Source organism: Balaenoptera musculus, chromosome 6, assembly GCF_009873245.2.
Source record: "Balaenoptera musculus isolate JJ_BM4_2016_0621 chromosome 6, mBalMus1.pri.v3, whole genome shotgun sequence".
Taxonomy (NCBI): Eukaryota; Metazoa; Chordata; class Mammalia; order Artiodactyla; family Balaenopteridae; genus Balaenoptera; species Balaenoptera musculus.
The window spans coordinates 6,688,239-6,710,459 of NC_045790.1; the positions used below are offsets into that span (position 1 = coordinate 6,688,239).

Sequence of the window (22,221 nt, forward strand, 5' to 3'; positions counted from 1 at the left end):
TTCAGTTTTCTGTTTTTCGTTTTTTTGGCCACGCTGTGTGGCGTTCAGGATCTTAGTTCCCTGACCTGGAATCAAACCTGTGCCCCCTGTAGTGGAAGTGAGGAGTCCTAACCACTGGACTGCCAGGGAATTCCCCAGAATGGCATATAGTTGAAATCATACAGTATGTAGCCTAAATTGCAACTAGAACTGTTTTCATTATATTATATTTTACCCTTCAAAACCTTTTTGCCTTAATGTCTGTTTTGTTTGAAATTAATATAACTATTTTAACTTTTTTTGGTTAGTGTATCTTTTTCTGTGTATATCTTGCATATCCTTTTAAAAAATATATGTCTGTAAGTCTTATTCTATGCTTTGTTTTAATTTTTCTCATTCTTTTTGTTTACATATATCTTTTAGAAACAGCATGTAGCTGCTTTTTTTTTTAATTCCAATCTGAAAATCTTTGCCCTTTGACAAATTTAACCCATTGGTTTTTATTATGATTATGCATATATATTGAATTTTCCCCTTTAAATGTGTGTTTTTTAAAAAAATATGCCTTTTTCTTCTTTCTTTATTGCTTATGGAGCAATGAGGGTTTTTTTTTTGTTCTACTTCAACTTATCCCACTAGAAGATACATACTTTATTTTAACTTTTTAGTGATTACCTGTAGAATATCAACATAGATAGCTGAGTAAACACAATTTAAAGTTAATCTTTAAAAAACACAAGGAATTAAAAATGCTCTGGGCCAGCAGCCCGTTTCATTAATCATTCTGGTTTCCTTTTTCCTTCTTGTTTTTCGTTGCTGATGATTTCCCTAACTTTTCTTCCACAGGTTAGCTTTGCATTTCAAAGGATGTCTGTTACATTTTACAATAAGTCCCCTACATACGAACCTTCAAGTTGAGAACTTTCAAAGATGGGAACGTGCCCTCGAACATCCAATCACGTAAGTTAGTTCATGTGTCTGGCGTATTTTTCAAGGTACTGTACTGTAAGATTAAAAATGTTTTCTTTATTTTTTGTGTTTGTTTGCTTTTTATGTATTATTTGTGTGAAAAGTATTTTAAACCTATTACAGTACAGTACTATATAGCCAACTGTGTTAGTTGGGTACCTAGGCTAACTTTGTTGGACTTACGAACATGCTCTCGAAATGGAACTCGTTTTGTATGTAGAGGACTCACTGTATTTTATTCTGCATTAAAATTCAGAGTATTCTGTGCAAGTGCTCTCCCAGGAGAGTGAGGAGAAAGTTTCTCCTCTGTAGCTGCTGGAAAGCTATCTGTTCCTAAAAGTAGTTAACGACATGTCAAAAGTAGAGTCCTGGGCTTCTGCTGGGGGCCAGCATGGTGACCGCTATGAGAACAAAATTAGAATAGACTCCTTGTTCAGAAAAACCTAGAAAGTTGAGTCCCCTGAATCTAGGTCTTTATGCTTTATGTGTTTCAGTTCAGGGTATGATTTCAATGGGCATCTTATTGGAACTGCAATAAAGGTTTGTCTACCTTAAAATGAGTTGAATCCGCCAAACTCAGCCCCTGCTTGCATAAATATGCTATTTCAGGTCAGAGTTGCTGGGTAGTAACCTTTATTTGGTATCTTAACACCTGTTCTGTGCTCTCTCCTCGTAGGGTGTTATGTTGGTGCTTTGGATAAATATGGGGAGTGTGTGCTAAGCCATCAGTTTGGAACAGGTCCTAGGTCCCCATGACCCTTCCCAGCTAAATCTTCCTCCTTATGACATTGGTTTTGGGAATTCATGACACTCACAGAGAGTTGGAGACACTGAGGGAAAGAATCCATGGAGCACAGTAGAAATGCTGAGGCCAGAGGGGTGGGGCTGGTAGGACCAGAGAGGGACAGGAGATCTGGAATGTCTGGGGCAGTCGGTCACCTCAGTTCATATTGGCATGACTGGAGCAAGGCGTGTCTGCCTTCTATGTAGATTCTGAACAACTTGAAGAGCCCATGGATACTTTAGTCACTTTTGTGTGTCTGCAGTGTGTAGGTGCCTGACAGAATAGATGTTCAATCTGAATTGAAAGCAACATTTACAGGGACTTCCCCGGTGGTCCAGTGGTTAGGACTCTGCACTTCCATTGTAGGGTTCAATCCCTGGTCAGGGAACTAAGATTCCACAAACCACGGGGCCAAAGAAAAAAGTGTTGAAATGAATTTACAAATGGACATAAAACTTGCTTTAAAAAAAAAAAAATTACAGCCCACACTTCAGAAGGTCAAAGAGCAAAGAGAAATTAGAAAGACAGATATTATTTCATTTTTCCACTTGTCATAATCACTGGTGAAAAAAATCAAAATCATGATTATATTTTGATAGTCCCAAACAGAAATTTTGGGGATTGCTATTTTAAGTTCTATATCATAGTTCTTTACACTAAATATTTTTTACAAATGACTAACTTATGGTCTGATAGCCTTTCCAGAAACTTGTAAGTGATAATATGTTTTTTTTAAAGAGTCTAGTTTTATTTATTTATTATTATTATTATTTTGGCTGCACCTTGCAGCTTGTGGGATCTTAGTTCCCTGACCAGGTATCGAACCCATGCCCTCGGCAGTGAGAGTGCCGAGTCCTAACCCCTGGACTGGCAGAGAATTCCCTGTAAGTGATATGTAAACTTTAGCATTGCTATATCCCCATTTATATTCTTCCATACATTATATATGATTAGGGTTTACTACAGCATGGACTTCAAATGGGTGTTTTGCTGGGGGAGAGGCCTCTGGGAGCCAGAGGATGCACCCCAGGATGATTCTTCAGGATACCCCCTCTGAATAGACCAGCTCCATGAGTTTAATTGTCACAGTGAATCACTAAACTCCAAAGTGACAGTGGGATTTCTCCACCAAATCTCAGACATCAAAGCCTTGGGAGTTACTTCTTGATTCTGATCATATATCACCCCAGAAAATAAAGATGTGGATACTCAAAGCACAGACGAGTTCAGGATGGTGTGGAATTGTTGAAGCACCAGTTAGATATTTGGATTACAGCACAGAAAATAATTACCCAATACAAATTGCAAAATGTCCCTTTATGCTGGGGTTGGCAAACAGTGGCTTACGGGCCAAATCCGACTGCTGCCTGTTTTTGGATGGCCTTGGGGCTAAGAATTGTTTCTATATTGTTAAATGGCTAAAATAAATCAAAAGAAGAAGAATATTTCATGACACTTGAGAAGTATTTGAAATTCGAGTTTCAGGTCCATAAATCAAGTTTGATTGGCACACAACTGCACTCATTCATTCACTTACTGTCTAGGTCTGGTCTTTTACTACGTGGGCAGAGTTAAGTAATTTTGATAGAGACTATATAGGCCGCAACGCCTAGAATAGTTACTATCTAGCTCTTTACAGAAAAATAATGATGTGTCCTACTACATGCCATTGTCGGAGAGAATCCAGTGCCAGGGGTCACGATGGGTCAGAGCCAGTGGTTATCTCTAATCCTTTTATCTGTATGAAATGCATATCTGGTGTCTATATAGCCAGGAGCATAGCTTGAGTAACTGATATTTGAGATGAGAAAAAGTCACAGGGAGACACCCCCCAAAGCAGTCCCATCTGTTATCACATGAGCACTTGTACATAGACAGACTAAAGAATTAAGAAGCCCCTTTCCTGCATGGAAATGGCACCAAGAGTCATCATAAAATTCTAACCTGAATTTAGCAGTCTGTAGGCGACTGGATCCTTGGACTTCCTATTTAGCCCCAAGTTCTTTTGGTTTTTCTATTCTTCAAATAACCAGGGCATATTTGGGAATGTTCAGAAATCATGTAGATAATAGTTTTTCTGCAGCTTATTCCCATGATTGAGGGTGGAATTTTCATGCCTTTAAGACTATATCAGGGGATTTCACTGGATGATTGGAACATCCAAAGTTGAATAAAACTGTGCTGGAACCATGATATGATGTCTGCTTTCCTCTGGAGTTACATTCTGAGGGATTGCAAATCTCTCTTCCTGTTCCCAGTGAACCTAAGGACACTTGTTTCTCCTCCACAGCAGCCAAGACCATGATTAATATTCTGTAGTTAACATTTCACTGATCTGAGAGTGAGAGGGACAGACCTCAGTTCCATTTCTGCCTGCAACTAATTTTGTAGCTTTGAGCTCCTCATTTAAGTTTTATGGGCCCCAGTTTTTTAAATTACAAACCAGTGCAGTTTGACTGGATGACCTTGATAGCTAACTGACCTTGACGGCAACTCCAAAGCACGATTCTTTTATTTTAACTTTGAGGATTGCTTCTTCCCCCACTGAATTTGGCTCTGAATACCTAGATTTTTATATAAGTTATATATTTGTGGTCTATCTGAAATCTGGTGGAATTTGTTTTGCTCTGAAGGTAATTAAACTATTACAATGAATAGATGTAAATAAAATATTGCAGTGAAATATTGTCCACTTCATTTAAAAAGCAAGTCATCAGTACTGTTAGTTAATTATTACATGAAAACACAAAAATACTAATAAAATAAGTTATGTAAGGTAACTAGCTCTCTCTATAGAAGGTGAGAACATTCTGATGGTGAGAATGGGGAAGGGTAGAAAAAAAGTCTCTAAGTGTTTTTTTAAAAAACAAAACCCAAAACAATCCTCCTCCATCCATCTAGACAAAAACAATTTCCCAAACTCCCATCTTTTTCCATGTCAGCATGTTTCAGGGTCAAATTGGTTTTGGGGTATTTGTTGACGATTAAAAGCACAACAATTGTCAATTCAACCCTCTTCAGTCGTGGTCAGTAATAAAAAAGGGAGAAGGGTGAAGAGGGAAGAGGCAGAAGCAGCCAATGGTGAAAGGAAGGGTCTAAGATGAGAGAGGAAGAAGGGAGGAAAATGTGTACACATATCAAGTTGATGACAACATTCTAAGACCAGCTGCACATGTCATTTTATTTTTTAGAAAACAATCTTTGACCTCACAAAACACCTAGTGAATCTGTTTTGTTCTTCCTGACTCAACCCAAGAACAGAAAATTGAATTCGAGATTGACTACAAATATCCAATATAAGAGAATTCTATTTGAGGTTTACAGTGACAGGACACACTTCATCTTGAAGGCATTTTTTGATGGTAAGTTTAGACAGCCCGTTGTCTTTTTCAAATAATTCACTGGTGAGCAGTTGGTATTTGAGGATAATTTCTGTTTTTCTACAGCTCAAAGATTGAATCAGAGAAAGTGGCACAACAGTTTAGTTTTGAAAGTAAGTACTGTATGTTTTAAACCAAATCACCTGGAGGACGATTCGTTATATAATAACCAAATTATATATAATGTCCTCTTACTCCTTTTCTATATAAATACTTACTCTAGACAAGTGGCACTTTGCCATATCACATTGATAAAATTTCTCCCCCGCCCCACATGGGCTGCTCCTTTTTGATGAAAAGGTTGTGATTTTATTAATGTTCATTAGGTCATTTTGATAGTTTGCTGTCCAGACTTGAAATATCATTAGTGTTCTCTCACTTGTCAGTTGAGATAAGTTTTAATGCATAAAATCAGCATTTTGTTTTAGAAAGAAGACTGATTCACGATCTAATACTGCATAGAACCAATAATGAATAGAACAATTCGCCAATCTGTGCCTCAGTGCCCTAATCTAAAATGAGGGCAGTGGACACAGTTTAGCATGTCCAGCTCTAAAATTCTATGATGAGAGTAAAAACCAGAGAGAAATGAGGTGACGCTTGAGATGAATTATTACACAGAAGTTCTCTGGTACACATTCTTAAGTCCCATAAGGATGGAGCTGTGCGTGATTGTCAGCTGACAGATGACATACTGTTGCCATGTGAGATAAGCAAAAGGCTACTAGTTTATTTGACTTCTGTGAACCAGGGTAAGCATTAGTTGCTAAGGATACGAAAACAAATTACATCCCTGTTCCTCAACAAGTGTGGCAAGTTTTGCAGACAAACACGTAATGTGAGTTCAGCAGTTATGTAGTAGCAAATAAAAAATATGTATTCAAAGAAAGGGATTCAGAGATTTCGAATATTTTCTGATTATGTTAGTTTATTATTGCTCTAACGAATTACCACAAACTTACAGGAGTAAACCATCACAAGTAAAAATTTTACAGTTCCAAAGTCAAAAGTCAAAATGGGTCTTAAGAGGGCTAAAATCCATGTGTTGGAAGGGCTGTGTTTCTTTCTGGAGGCTTTAGGAAAGAACACATTTTCTTGCCTTTTTTCCAGCTTCGAGAGCTGCCCACATTCCTTGGCTCATGGCCTCTTCCATCTTCAAAGCCAGTGATGGCCGGTCAGGTATTTGTGACGTCACATTGCACTGACGCTCACTATTCTCACTCCCTCCCTCACTTGTAAGGACGCTTATTATTACCTTGGGTTCACCCAGATAATCCAGGATGGTCCCCCATCTCAAAGTCAATTATTAGCAATCTTAATTCCATCGGCAACCTTGATCCCCCCCTTGCCTTGTAACATAATGTAGTCACGGGATCCAAGGATTAGCATGCAGACATCTTTGGGAAGCCGTTGTTCTGCTTACCATACTGATGGAATTGTAAATATTGACTTTCTAATTCAGCTTTTGTGAGCAATTCCAGTTAATCTTACGCATGCTGCATTCACTGAAGAACACGCGTAACTTTGAAGTCCTCCGGAAGTCTGATATGAGTCTTTGAAAATTCATCCAGACACAAGGAGAACTGAGTTAGAACGTCTCTGGCATTGCTTTTCTGGGAGCTGTGAACCCACATTCTCAGTGCTCATTTTTAATTCCAGTTCATTCTGACCATGTGTTGCTTCAGTATGTACAACTCCTATGAAATGATGTTTTATTAGTATCATCTGTTTATTACAGAGCATGAGTCATCAGTTGGCTCCCAGGACCATAAGGTCTTAGATATTCCAATGCTAATTCATAGGTCTTTAACAGTATCATACAAAGAACACTGAAAAATCTTTTTTTTTTTAAACCGAGACAGTACTTCAGTTAAAACTCATTCATATACTTCAATATTAAATATAATTCTCACCTCCAAGTAGGATAACACTAAGAAATGACAACAACTGTTTATTCCATGTTGTTCTGGGAAGTTGGCTCCTAATCAGAGAACTTCTAAATTATTCTCCTAGATCCTTACTTTCAAAATCAAATCCAGTATTTTAGAACTAATAGGAACTGAGGGTAAAGAATACAGTCATAGTATGCATTGTGGACGTTACCACATCATCCTAAAGAAAGACAGTAAAATCAAATCATTAGGGTGCTGGATGTGAGATTACTCAGTTCTTTTCAAATAAGAAAGAATCATGGCCCCAGATATTGACTTCAGTCATAGGAATGCTGGGACTAGATGCCCAGAATCCTGACTCCTTGATTCTTTAATAGTTTTATTTTATCTTTCTTTTTTTTTTTGAATTTTTGAATTTTATTTTATTTATTTGTTATACAGCAGGTTCTTATTAGTTATCCATTTTATACATACAAGTGTATACATGTCAATCCCAATCTCCCAATTCATCCCACCACCACCACCCCCACACTTTCCCCCCTTGGTGTCCATACGTTTGTTCTCTACATCTGTGTCTCTATTTCTGCCCTGCAAACCGGTTCATCTGTACCATTTTAGGAGCCTACTTTTCTTTCTTTTTTTTTAACATCTTTATTGGAGTATAATTGCTTTAATAGTTTTAAAGTAGATCTGCAGAGTGTCTTCTGCCCTAAAGGCTTATTACGATTGAAGACACATAGTAAAAACTCATTTAAAACTTCTTTCTTTTGAAAATAACATTTAATGTCTTTTTGACCATGAAGGAAATACTTGTTAAGTTGTAGACATATCAAAACAATTATAAAATTTAACGAAGAATTAAAATCATCCATGACTCCCTTGCTTATAGTTCAGTTTTTGTTATATTTCTCTCTAGTTGTTAATAATCTCTTCTTGGGTGATTTGAAAGGAATCAGCATTTCTTAGCATCCTGCTTTTTTTTTCATGCTTCAAAATTCAACCAGCCTTATTTTACCAACTTACTTACAAATTTTCCATGTGGTTCTGCAAAGCCTAAAAAGAATAATAATAAGCCAAATTTGCATGGCTTATAGAAGTTCAGAAATGAAGTCTGTGTCAACATCACCTCTCCATTATTCCTAAGTTCCAGGGTCACTACATGGTATTATTTTTAAAAGAAGGAAGGAAGGAAGGAACGGAAGGAAAGGAAAGGAGAGGAGGGAGGAAGGAAGGAGGGAAGAAGGAAGGAAGGAAAGAGAGAAAGAGAGGAAAGAAAGAAAGAGAAAGGAAAGAAAGGGAGAAAAACATTTGAGTACTTATTTTGTGCAAACATTGTACTAACTCTGGGAAAACAAAGAGGTATAAAATATGGATTTTTCTTCAAACAGCTTGTAGTATGGTTATATAAGCAAGACATATTCTTCAAGAAATGATTTCAATACAAGGAAACAAATCATTAAGGACAAATAAGGGCCACACACAAAACTTGCAAGGGAATTTAGGGGAGCTCACTTTGGTCTACAGTACAAAGGTAGTAAGGAAAGCTTTCATGAAGGAGCTAGGATTTAAGCTGTTCTTTTAGAGAAGATGGGGGCCTCATTCATTCACTTTACCTCCTTCATTTAACAAATATTTATTGGTTATGTATTGGAAATATTGCAGACCGCATAGTTTGGTCCAGGTTTGAAGATAGGTGAGAATGACGACTCAGACTTAGTTTAGTTGCCTTCACTTCAAACTGCTACCATATCAGCAAACTAGAAGGGTAAGGGTTGGGCGTGAGGCCAAGAACAGACATGAGTGGTAGAGGCTTCCTATGCCTCCAAAGAGGTTGCTGATTTTCAGCTCACAGAAAATGAGAAATCCATCAAGTCAGATGAGCACTTTTTGCAGTGTTATGGGTTATAAGGAGCCACGTTGGCATTGCAGGGTCCACCCCATCACCATGTAAGGAAATCAGTGCTGTGCCAGGTTACATTTTCCCATGTCTTATTTCCCTATGGTTTGGGTCCACACAAGGTTTCAAGGCAGAGGGTCATTATCCCACACAGTACGAATGCTTAGCCCTGTGTAAGGGGGCACAAGATAGATATGGCCTCTGCCCTTAAGGAGCTTACATTCTGTGGGAGGTTAGATGAAATAGACAGTGGGAAGGAACATCCAAGAGAAAGGTTGATGTGTACAATGATGCAGAGGTGTAGCTCGTTCATGAGATAAAAATGAGTATTCAATGAGTAACTCTAGAACTAAGAAAAAACGAACAGGAATGATGGGATAATTGTGTCAGTTAGTAGGAGAAATAAAATGAAGAATCTTCTATCCCAGGAAAAGGTATTTGGGCATTCTACTAAAAATAAGGAGTTGCTAAAGTCTACTGGAAAGATGGAGATGGGGTCTTTGAGAAAATTAAACTAGATATAGCGTGCAGAGGATTTAGGGGATCAGAGAATGGAGGGGAAAATACCAGAGTGACAGTTAATTTTATGTGTCAACTTGACTAGATCATGGGGTGCCCAAACATTTGGTGAAACGTTATTCTGGGTGTGTCTGTGAGGGTGTTTCTGGATGAGGTAAACATTTGAATTTGCAGACTGACTAAACAGATATGGGTGGGCCTCGTCCAATCAGTTGAAGGTCTGAATAGACCAAAAAAAGCTGACGCTTCTGTGAGTAAGAGGAAATATCCTCCAGCTTGATCACCTTCAGATGGGACATCGGTTTTTCTTGTCTTTTCAGTCTAACTGAAACATCAGCCCTTCCTTTGTCTTGAGCCTGCCAGGCTTCAGACTGGAAGTACATATCCTACTGGTTCTGTTTCTCTGGAGAACTCTGACTAATACAGCTAGTTAAGAGATCTTTTTGGTAGTATCCCAGGTGTAAGATGGTAAGGACAGGGGCTAAGATGGTGACTCCAAAGAAGCAAAGGAAGGAATGAAAGAGAATGATATTACAAGGAAAAGTAACCAGAACTTAGTGACTGAATAATTGACTGACTGGGTTGAGGGTCAGAGAGGGATGGAGGCTTACTGCCTATCTGTCTAAGCCTGGTTTTCCTAGAAAGTAGAAGCTTGAGGCAAAACTTCCATGGTAACTCTTTATTTGGGCATGAATTCTCAGAGAAGGAAAAATGAGGGAAAATAGAAAGATAGACAAGGAGGGAAAAAGATCAAATGCCAGGTGACCACAGCTTTACAGGAAGCACAGATGGTTGCTCAGTCACCTGGGACGTTTCTGGAAAGGCTGTATGGCATCACTTTGACTTCAGGGGTCTGATGCGGGGGGTGGGGGAGGGAACCAAGTCGACTTTATCTGCCAGCCACATGCTCTCCTTCTTCTCTTACTGGTCCAAGTTCATCCCACAGGGTGTTGATTCCCCTGCCCTCGGGCCGCCTTTGGGAAGCCAGATCCCAGGACCCTGAGATGGTGCCTGGGGCTCAGGGTTCGAGACTCCTCCCTCCCTGCCTGCCCACCTGCCTCGGGCCTGCTGGGTGAGCCAGTGCACGTGCGTGGACTTCACGTGGTCCTCGTTTTCTCCTGCTTGGAGAGCAGCGAGAGAACCCAGGTGGGAGGTTACAGGTGTGCAGTGAGGGACATTGGACAAAGTGCACCTAGAATGCCTCTCAAGAGACCTGAGAGCACCATATGCTCTACGGACTGGCCTCTACTATGAAGGAAATAGCGCTCCGTGAGCCTCTCTCCAGGGAGATCAAAGCCTCCTCCGTCGTTACAAGAATATGCTGGTGCCAGACGCTCGTCCTGGAGGGACATCTGAAAACTATGGGCCAGCGAATCTGGAGAAGAGCAAAATTGGGTCTGGAATAGTCAGACCCTGAGAGAATGATGGTGCCATTGATCAGGACAAGAAAATCCTAAGGAGACACTGACATTTCCCAGAAAAGGAAAATAAATTATTTGCCTTTACATACTTGGCTGTGGTCCTGAGGTCATATCCTGCAGCAGGTATCAAAGACACATAAATCAGTGAAAAATTAATGTTTGAAGGACTTCAGAGGCCACTGTGTTAAAAATTTCTTATCCAAGAGATAGTGGAAGTTAAGGTTTAGGGAAGTTTAATGATTTTACAAAAGTCGCAATATGTTAGTTACAGAAGTGGGGTGAGAAAATCAAGTCCTTTCATCCAGGCTATTACTTTTGACTTAGTCGCATGGGAGATACCAGGAATCCTGAGTTCTCATCCTCAATTCTCCTGTGTCAGTGGGCTTTGCCTTTTCACCTCTCCAGTGGGAATGTAGGACGAGGTGATGAGGTAACCCCCAACATTGCTTCCAGCTCTGATACTCTGTTACTCTCTGGTGCACTCAGGAGAGCATTATGGCCAAAGGAATAGACGCGTTAGCTTTCAGAATGTTTCAGATCCCTAAGATCAATGCTTCCTCTCTGTGGTTACAAGAACATGCTTGTGCCCGGTGTTCATCCTGAAGGGACATCAGACAATGGAATCTGAAAGATTCTGGAATAGCCTAGAATAGCCAGTTCCTGAGAGAATAATGGTACCATTGACCAGAACAATGACAACAAAAATCTCAAGGAGAAATTGACACAGAACAGGAAAGCTGGCAAGGAACTGGAGGTCAATGATTAAGCTTCATGGTACGTCTTGATTTATGGTGTGGGATGAAGAGGAGAAACCATGAAGGAAGCCCACAAAGAAGAACTGGGTAGTGAAGTAGGAGAGGAATAGGAAAGTGCCTGGGGCTGAAGCCAGAGGAGAGGAAGCAGGTCTGATTAAAAGTGGCAAATGCCACAGACATCAAGGTGGGAATTGAGAAATGACCATGAGATTTAACAACAAAAATCTTTATATAGGAAAGACTTAAAGTACAGGGGAAAAAGCTCAAGGAATTAATTATGTATAAGAAAATGGATACAGAAGGGGAGAAATGGTGAGTGTAGGTAGTCCAAGGATATATTAGAATGAGAGATTTGTGGGATTTTGTGGGATTAGGGCTGTATAAGCATGTTTGTAGACTGGAGAAGAACAGGAGACTGAAGATTTGGGAAAGAGGATTTATCTGAAAGAAGGAGGTTCCAGAAGAGGTGCAAGAGGCAAACACCCCTATTGTAGACCAAGAGGATGTTTCGGGCAAGGAGAAGGGCGCCTCTTTCTCTGAAAAAAAGGATGAGGTTTATTTGTTTAATTTATTTACTTTTTTAAAGTCATGCACAAAAATAGCAGAGTGGGTACTACTACGCCATAGAGGGAAGGAAGATCCCAAGGCACATGGGATCTTAGTTGGAACCTGAAAATATAGAATAACTTGGAGATGGAGGTTACAGACGCAGAGGTGGTGTGAGGTGAGGAAAGGGCAGATGAGGGCCTTTGTGGCAAAGGATTTACCTTCTGAGTCAGTATGGAGGCAAGATCCAGAATGAGTGGTTAGGCTAAAGGCTGAGGACGGAGGGAAGGGTCTTAAGCAGGGGATGGAGAGTCAGTCAAAGGAAGGGTGAGCTGCTGTGAGGGTGCATTTAACAGCAAAGAGATGACCCTAGATGGCAAGGGTCTCAGTGGTCCTGAACGCGCAGCTTTATGGCTTCTACTTTAAGGTTCGGGGGCGAATCGTAAGATTGCAGAAAATACGTTTCCCAGGGCTGGGGATGGGCAGAACCGGAAATTAAAGGATAGGACGTGTCTGGAACCCTGATTAAGCCACTTGAAGGTTGCCGCCGAGTGTTTCAGGCTGAGAGGGTGGCATTGAAGTCATAAAGGCGCCGATGAGCTAGGTAAAGCGGAGGGATGACGGGGCTGGCTGTCATGCTAGGAGAACAAGTCCAGGAACATGAGTGTGTGGAAGATACCAGGTCAGAACGTCGTGGCTAGAGAGAGAAATTGTCGAGTGAAAGGAAGAAGCAGAGAACGGTTTGTGCAGACAACAGATCCTGCCCTTGTGGAGCTCACACCCTAGCGGGGGGGCGGGGGGGGGGGCTCAAAACATCGCAACCACAGTGAATGAGTAACTTACTTAGGAGTATGAAAAAAGGAGAGAGGAGAGCGGAGTAAGAGAGGTTGGGATTCAGGGGCAGGTAGGATGGGACGTAAATGTTCACAGGCTGTCAGGGTGGGTCTCGTTGAGAAGGTGTGATTTGAATAAAGACTGATGGAGGAGAAAGAGTGACCGTGAAGGGATCTGGGGAAACAGTTCGAGGAGGAGGGGTCCGGGGAAGCCAAGTCTCTCCGTGGGAGCGAGGGGATCACGAAGACCGGCAGAGAGCCGTCCACGGCCTTGCCTCCACTGTGATGCCAGACCTGGGACTCTTCTGAGCTGTAGAACTGTGAAGCCCAGTTTACATGTCATGGCCAGAGTTAGGGATGGCACACTCTCTGCCCCGGATTCCTTCCCTCTATGGCGTAACAGTACCCACTCTGCCATTTTTGTGCGTGACTTTCGGTATTGCAAGCATTAGCTGTGCAAGTTCTTGGCTAAGGAAAGATTAATTTTTAACCCGATCTGATCCTAAACCTGAGGAATGAACTCAGAAATGGGGCAAATGAAACTTTACTTTGGGATTTGGATAATCGGGAGGATGGATTCCTATCAGTATGAAATGTTTCACTAGGATTTTAAGTCTTTATTGGATAGTCAAAGTGGCACATATGATTACTAGTCACCCAAAATATTCCAGTAACAAAATGTATTCTTAGTGGCTGATATGAGAATTCTTCTAAGGGAGAAATGCAACTTTTTTTCTAAAACACCCGGCTGGATAAGCCCTTGAGGGTTCATAGGTTTTGATGAAGAGTGTGAACTGAGAGGCTATAAAATTGGAGGTCTGAGTCAAGATTGTTTATTGCTGCAGGAGTCTTGGATCTGGATTGTATAGGAGTTACGGGTGGAGTTAAAAGGCGGATAGAGTCTGTCATACAGAGTGAAGTAAGTCAGAAAGAGAAAAACAAATACAGTATGCTAACACATATATATGGAATCTAAGGGGGAAAAAAAAAGGTCATGAAGAACCTAGTGGCAAGACGGGAATAAAGACACAGACCTACCAGAGAATGGACTTGAGGATATGGGGGGGGAGGGGTAAGATGTGACAGGGTGAGAGAGTGGCATGGACATATAAACACTACCAAATGTAAAATAGATAGCTAGTGGGAAGCAGCCGCATAGCACAGGGAGATCAGCTCAGTGCTTTGTGACCACCTAGAGGGGTGGGATAGGGAGGGTGGGAGGGACATGCAAGAGGGAGGGGATATGGGAACATATGTATATGTATAACTGATTCACTTTGTTATAAAGCAGAAACTAACACACCATTGTAAAGCAATTATACTCCAATAAAGATGTTTAAAAAAATGCAGATGGATAGTGTAAACACTGGTTGTTTGTTGGTTATGAGATTGTACGTTTTTTATCAAGCATTATTGACATATTCAAACCTGACATGGAATGATTCCTAAAGCACAAGAACTCTTTGATAAATGTTTCCTGAGTTTCTATAATAATGAAACACTAAGGGACTTACAAAGATCACAACAAGCCTTTTAATCAACGATTAATTCCAGGAACAAATTGTAAAATTAAATTCTTTACAGGAAAGCCTCGTTTACTTTATCATTGTAACAAATGAACAATTTGCAAGAGAGTTTGAGGAAACTTATAATCAAAGACAAGGACAAAGCTCAGATGCCAGGGTGAGAGTGACAGTGTCATTTGATAAAGTTCCCTGAGATTTCTGTAGTCATTTACTTATTGGGTTGGAGAAGTTCAGCTAAGAAAGTTTAATTTATCAAACAGACTTATCTTTTCAAATGTTCTTATAAACAACATAAACACCATATTGTCTAAGACGAGCTTCTGGCCAGACATAATTAGGAATCGACACTATAATTTTTCAAGCCATATAGCTAGTGAAGTTAGAATCAGATAATTTCTACTAGCTGGTTAAGGTTATAAAGAATGGTCAGTATGACGCTGAGTATTATAAGTGCTCTCAGCTCCTGCAGGAAAGTCTTTGATTTTCTCTCACCAGCTGTGTATTAGGATGACTGTTTAGAAGTCTAATGTGTTTGCTGCCTCTCTGTGAATTAGAAGAGGAAAGGAGAGAAAAGAAAAGAAGATAAATGTCTTAGGCTGAGTGACCTCAATAAAGGGAGAATGCAAAAACCAAACCAACTGCCACCCCAAGTGCTAGATATTCAGGAGAGAAAACTTTCCAACATAGACCATATAGATGGGAAAGAGACATCACCAGCCATTAAGCTGGGGCAGAGGGAATTCATTTACACCTTCACCCTGTCTGAAAATCAGATGGTGGAGGTGGTACTGATGAGTAGGTGGACAGTATAGAGGTTGGGGGAAGATTAGTCCGTTCTTTTATCTACAGAGGACCAGCCTGAGTACGAGACCAAAGTTCACGAGAAAATGCTGAAAGAGAGCGACAAGTCTCTGTTACAGAAATTGGGAAACAGTACGACCGAGAGTGAGAATGAGTGTGTGGACAAATGGGAGAGCAGGTCAGAGAAGAAAGAAACCATTTCAGGCTTGGTGCCTCTGGACTCCGTCACCTGTACATCTAATAACAATAGCAGCCACCTCCAGACCAGCCAGCTCAACGGCAGCTAACCTTCATTCAGTCCTTTCTGTGGGCCAGGCACGGTTCTCAGTGCATTATATTATTTTATTCTCGCAATAAATGTATGAGGCTGGGAAAAAAATAAAGAAGATCTCAGGGGAGAAATGGGAAGGATTCTTATCCAAGTGAACTTGAACTTTCAAGGAGGTACAGGCGGTATGCCTAGAATGCTTTAATTAGAAATGGGCTCTGATGTTGGGAATGAATTTCCTGACAAAATACCATCTTTCAATGATCTGGTTAGTTAGTCATCGCCTGCTACACCCAAGCAACAACCCTGGGCCGCCACACTGGTGAAGAGTTATGTAATCCCATGATTGCCTTAAGTGAATACTGAAGACATAAGCAGTGAATCCTCCAAATTCTCAAGTGTTTTCATCCATACCGTAACTCCTGGTCATGGCCGTTACTTTTTTTCTTCATGTAGCAGAAAGAATGATTCAAAAAATTTTTAAATGGTGCCATATCATGCCACTCCCTGATTATATGCTTCAGTGGCTCCAGGACTCTGTGTTTCAAAGCACTCAATTTTACTTGATAGAACTTTCCTCAATCTCATGTTATTATTTATTTAATCTATATGTTTATTTGCTGAATACCTGTTTCTTCTATTAAACTATTAGCTGTATGAGGACAGAGAGCATATCAGTTTATCCAGCCATTATTTTTTACTCATACTTCTTGAACAAGATAAAAATGTTTCCTGACCACATGGACCTTACAGTTTACTAGGAAAAATTTTTCAAAATCAAACAGGTAATAACATAAAGTATGAGTTGCAATTTTAGAGACAGTAACGCCTTGGGGGTGCATGGAAGAAACAGCTAGCCAGCCTGAGGGATTGGGTTAGGTCAGAAAAGAATTTCTGGTGTAAATGATACATAAGCCGAAACTTAAAAGGTGAACAAATGCTAACCAGGCAATGAAGATAGCTAAGAATATTTCTGGAAGAGGGGAGAGATGGTAAAAGAATTATACTATATTATATACTATATATTATACTGTGTATAATATATAGTATACTATTATACTATGCTTATGATTCGGTTCAACGTGGATGGTGCTTGGTGTGTGAGGTGAGTGACAAAAAAGGAGACTGGACAGATAGGAAGGGTGTTGTGAGCCATCTCTGAGCTCTTAGGGGCATCAGAAAAGCCATTGAAATGTTATAAATTAGGATTCAAAGGATCACAGAAACTCATCCAGGTACTTGGGCTTCTTTTTGAGAAAGACCTGGGGGAAAAGATAGAGGTAAACAAGTCAGACAGTTTCAGTAAGCCAAGTGAGTAGCTAGGATGACTTGAAATCGGACAGGAGTGGGGCCGTTGGGAAAAGAGAAAAGTCTAAAAATGATTAGAAAGTAGGTTAAACAAGATTTGATTTTTGACCAAACGTGGGAATGAAGGACAGAAAAGAGTCAAAGGAGACTTTGAAGTTTCTGGCATGGGCAGTGGGGAACACGTAGGAAGAAGCTGGTTGGAGAAAAGGTGAAGATGATGGAGTTCAGCTTGGGATACACTGAGCTTAAAATGCCCAGAAGCCAGCAAAGTAGCAGAGTCCAATAGGCAGGCATGCACGCAGGTAGGAGGCTTCACACAGAAATCGGGCACAAAGATTTGAGATTTATAACCATGGAGTTGATAAAAATCACCAGGAGTGCCTGTGCAGAGCAAGAAGAGAAGATGGCCTCGGTAAGACTAAACCGTGAGGAAATAATTCATATTTAAAGGGCAATCATGAGAAGAGGGCCTTTAAAAAATATCTGAGGGCTTCCCTGGTGGCGCAGTGGTTGAGAATCTGCCTGCTAATGCAGGGGACACGGGTTCGAGCCCTGGTCTGGGAAGATCCCACATGCCACGGAGCAGCTGGGCCCGTGAGCCACAGCTACTGAGCCTGCGCGTCTGGAGCCTGTGCCCCGCGACGGGAGGGGCCGCGATAGTGAAAGGCCCGCGCACCGCGATGAAGAGCGGTCCCCGCACCGCGATGAAGAGTGGCCCCCACTTGCCTCAACTAGAGAAAGCCCTCGCATGAACCGAAGACCCAACACAGCCAAAAATAAAATAAAATAAATAAATAAAGTAGAAAAAAAAAAAATATCTGAAAGGAAAAGAGGTTAGGATTATGGAAATCAATGGAAGAAAGTGTTTCAAGAAAGGAATGGTCAACAAGTGGTGAAAAGTCCCCAGCAGATCTGTCAAAAGAAATTTGCCAGTCACCTTGACAGTAGTGGTTTCAGCAGGGAAGAAAGCTGGATTGCAGTGGGATACCAGGGAATGGAGATTAAAATACATAACTTTTATAAGACGCTTAGTTGAACAGGAAGAGAGATAGGGGGATAGCTGGAAGGGAGTGTGCCATTAGCAATTTTTTTACTTTTAATGTAGGAGATGCTCAAACATGCTTCATACTTACACAAAACGATCAGTAGAAAGTGAGTGGTTGAAGACACCAGTGTAATTGAAGAAAAATGTTCAAATCTTTATATTCTGAAATATAGGTGATTTTCTAACATGTGGGTAAAATCAAATGTCAGGAAATCATGCTAAGTATGACAACAGTATTCTATTTTCGAGCAGTTTCCATTATCTGTCAAACATTGTAGAACATTTAAGTTAGGCATGAAATTTATTTTGGCTCATAATGTCCTTAATATAAACTTTGTTTGGATTTCATTGTTGACAAGATGTTTGAAATTGGACATTTTGGAGCATAGCCATCCATTTGTTACGCATTTCATGGTGAAAGTCTTCAACTTTCTGAGTAAAAGTATTGAGGATTATGTTAAACAGCTAAAGGCAACAAAGCAAATTTCTTGTTCTGGGTTAAGTAAAGAAGTCTGTGGTATCAACTAGTTAGATATGTTACACGAATGAGAGCAAAATTAGTCTTGACCCATTTCTGGCAGGTCTAGAAAAACATGAGATATAATTTCTACCACACACAAAGTGTTGCATCAGAATAACATAGGGTATCACTGTTGAGCCTAGAAAGGGCCAGGAATATGCTGTACTTGGACAGACCCTGCCTCCCAATGGGACCAGAAACCTCAATGACTGTCCAGGTTGAATCAATTCAGAGATTTTGGAACTATGTGGAGATTCAGACTGGAAAGTCAGGGGCCACCATTGATGATCTCAAGAGGTGACAAATTCCATCAGGATATGCAGTTGGTGAAGACTTTCCATGTGAGTAAACACAAATCAGCTCTGATACAAGGTGCATAAAAATCACAGAGAGCTCTTATGAGGATCATTGGAAAAGAAAAAAGAGATGAATGTCACTCTCATTTCATCCACATTTTCTTTTCTCTTCCTATAGATAAAGTTGTGAGAATCATTCCAGAAGAGAAAATGAAAAATGAAAATGGTTGTTAGTCCAATAATGGAAACTGTTGTGATTAAGTTTTTGGAAAGTTTGAAATGGAAAGAGAATTTAGTGCAGATTAAGGTAAACACATCAGCCCACCACCTGTTTTTGTTAATAAAGTTTTATTAGAACACAGCTTCACCCATTTGTGTCTGTCTTGACTATGGCTGGGGCACACTTTAGTAGTTGTAACAAAGACTTTATGGACTTCAAAGATAAAAATATTTTCTATTTGGCTCTTTAGAAAAAAATTTGCCAGCCCTCTAGTTCAGTGAATCAGTTTAGTTTTTAAAAACTTTCTTTCTGTAGGTTCCTCTTTTTCCCTGCCTATGAAAATATGCTGAAGCAAATAGCAAGTGCAAACGATTTAATTTATAATTGTGTATATGAGACTAAAGACATAACTACTTCTCAATCAGACTTCTCTGATTTCAGTGGAAACCGATGGGGAGCAATAGGAGAAAGTGAGTGTGTAAAGATAAAGAGTGACAGGAAAATAGCTAAGAAAGCATTGATTCATAAGGTCAAATGCACTTCCAAAGAAAGTATCTTCAATTTTCATATCCTTTCAATCCTTCATCAGATAACTCATAGACTTGGCATTTAAGAGGCTTAAAAACAATCAGATCAAATGGGTTTCATTCTTCTTGGTTGTCTTGCCCTCATCAAGTGGTAATTTCTTTATAAGGAAGGAAACAAATTTAGAGGAAGAAAACATGGTGTGTATTGAAGTGGCTTTTTTCTACTTGGTAGGAGTGACATTAAGTCAAAACTCTCCAAATAAAAGCTAGAATGCTATTTCCTATTATTTGCTCTGTCAAACTGGGGCTCTTCTATGTCCATACTCCTCAGAAATTTTTTTTGTGGTAGATTATCGTAGAATTTGATAAGTGAAGGTGGACTAATTTCTATTACCTGTTCTTAGGCAAAAATGATATCAAATGCTTAAAAAATACACTTTGCCCTAGTAATTCCTTTATTTCAAAATCATTCTAAATAAATTATTAAGGTTATAGGCAGCTACTTAAATATGGAATGTACAACAGAAGAAATCTTTACAGTAAGTAAACATGAAAAATATCTAAATGACCAATAATAAAGGATTTGGTTAAGTAAATTATCGTGTATACATTAAATGGTCTACTTACAGCCACTGAATGATATTGTAGGTAAATATTTTTTAACACAGAAAATGTTCATAATATCTAAGTGAAGGAAACAGGATACAACATGGTATGTACATTTTGGTCCAATTTTTATTTAAAGCTATACTTTTACACCTATACCCCAGCTTTTTAATTTAAATTTTAATTTTTATTTATACCCCAGTTTTTAATTCTAAAGTGTATAATTTTTGTTATGGTCTAATTTAGACATATACACATCACATTTTTAATTGTGATTATTTTAACAATAAAATATAGGTATTTTAAATGTTAAAAAACTGTATATTCTTATTTTTCTTCAATTAATGTTTTAAATATAAGAATATTATTTTACATTTTGTAAAAGGCTAACATTGTCCAATAATTAAATGCAGAAATAAAATTACAGTATATTTTACTTTCACTTGGCTAATTTTTGTTCATTATTTTAGCTTTCACTTAAAATATTTGTGAAGTTACTTTAAAAGTTTCTGAAATGAAGGTGATCCTATGTTTGAATCAGACTTATTTGAGTAAAAAGCTAAGAAATAGACCTCCTTTCATCTTAGCAGTCCTCACTGAGACATGACCAAGGGCACAGAACTAGATGAACTTTGAAGTTCATTTCTAGTCTCATAATTCACTGAAAGTGCCTGAAGATGTGAACTCAGCTCCTAATTTACAGTACATCAGAGACTCTGCTTTTAGAAGTGTATGGATTCTGGTATAAGTAAAATATGGTGGTTAAAAAATTCAGTCCCACAAATCAAGCATCAGGATTAGAGGTGATCATTTGTCAAAAAACAGGTTAGTTTAGCTTAATAAGGCTGTCCTCCGGTTCTTGAGTTCACAGTGTTTTAGTAAAGAGATGGGGGGGGGGTCTCACATCACACCACAGTTGGGGTCTGGTCAGGAATCTAGGGTTTCCCTTTGAAAGGATCTAATCCATGTTTATGTAACTATGATTTTTCTATAATTTGTTATCTCATCACTTATTTGTTAGTATAAATAGTCAAGATTTAAATTTTGCTGCACTTGTAACTAAACAACTTGTAAAACAACTTGAATTTTTTTTCTAATCAGGTTTTCTGATTTTGGAGTCTGCCTGGTTGACTGAACATCGGATGAATGACTTGGGTTCCCCTGTCTTTGGTGAGCTGGACAGATGTGGCACTTGTGAAACGTGGTGGGGAAAGATCTCAATTTCATCCTTTCCACTTAAACCTAAACTCAAAAACATCTTATTTTCCCTGAAAGTATATATCACAGTTTACCTTGGAAAGTCTTGTAATACAATATTTTAGTTTCTCTGGGAATATAATTATCTGCAATGAGTTTTTACATTTTGTAGGAAATTAATATTTCCCAAAGGATAGAGGGTAAACCCAGCTACCATTTTGAGTCTTGGATGCATTGGAACATGTTTTCCTGCTGGTACTTCTGATAGAGCTGATTTGACTCCAAATAAATTGTCAATAAAGGGAGCATTGACTTATACTGGCTTGATTTTAGATATTCTTGTATATGAAATGAGTTTTTTTGTTTTAACAAAAAGTAAGTCAAATGTCTGACTTGCTAGTTATATTTGAAAAACTTGGAAAGAAGAAATAAGAAGGTAAAATTTTAATGTGGAATAAAGTGTCAGATTGGTTCCTAACAATATACTGGTATTCACTCATTCGATTACCAAATTTAATCAACATCGAAATTCCAAATCACTACCAATTTTTTGTTGTTGTTCATAAAGCCTTTCATTATTAGCCTTAAAGCCAAGGCAAAGATGCGCATGACTAGGTATTTTGCTTGCTGCTCTGGTCTTTTGCTACATACTGATGTGATAGAAATTGTCTTCCTGGGTAGGCTGCCAGAATTTTTATGTTGCTTTATCAAAATCACTTATTTACTGCTGGGACTGGATTTTAAAGCTACATTTCTGATCCATTTTCCTCTGACATTTGGGTGCTAAACTGAGCCACTATGTATATTTTTGAAATGTAAAAAGCTATATTCTGAAAGATTTTTTTGGTGTTCAACAAAAGTGACTTGTTCATTGTTACTTGAAAGTATTAACCTCAATTACCTCAATTGTAATTTAACTTAGTATTAAATTA

General features: G+C 39.2%; 1 long non-coding RNA gene across 1 annotated transcript; it reads left to right on the forward strand.

Annotated features, from left to right (window-relative positions):
* Positions 1-777: 777 nt before the first annotated feature.
* LOC118897166 lies at positions 778-21,674 on the forward strand. Its single transcript, XR_005020357.1, has 3 exons — positions 778-939; positions 21,194-21,262; positions 21,462-21,674. It is a non-coding gene; the product is annotated as an uncharacterized LOC118897166 (long non-coding RNA).
* Positions 21,675-22,221: the final 547 nt, after the last annotated feature.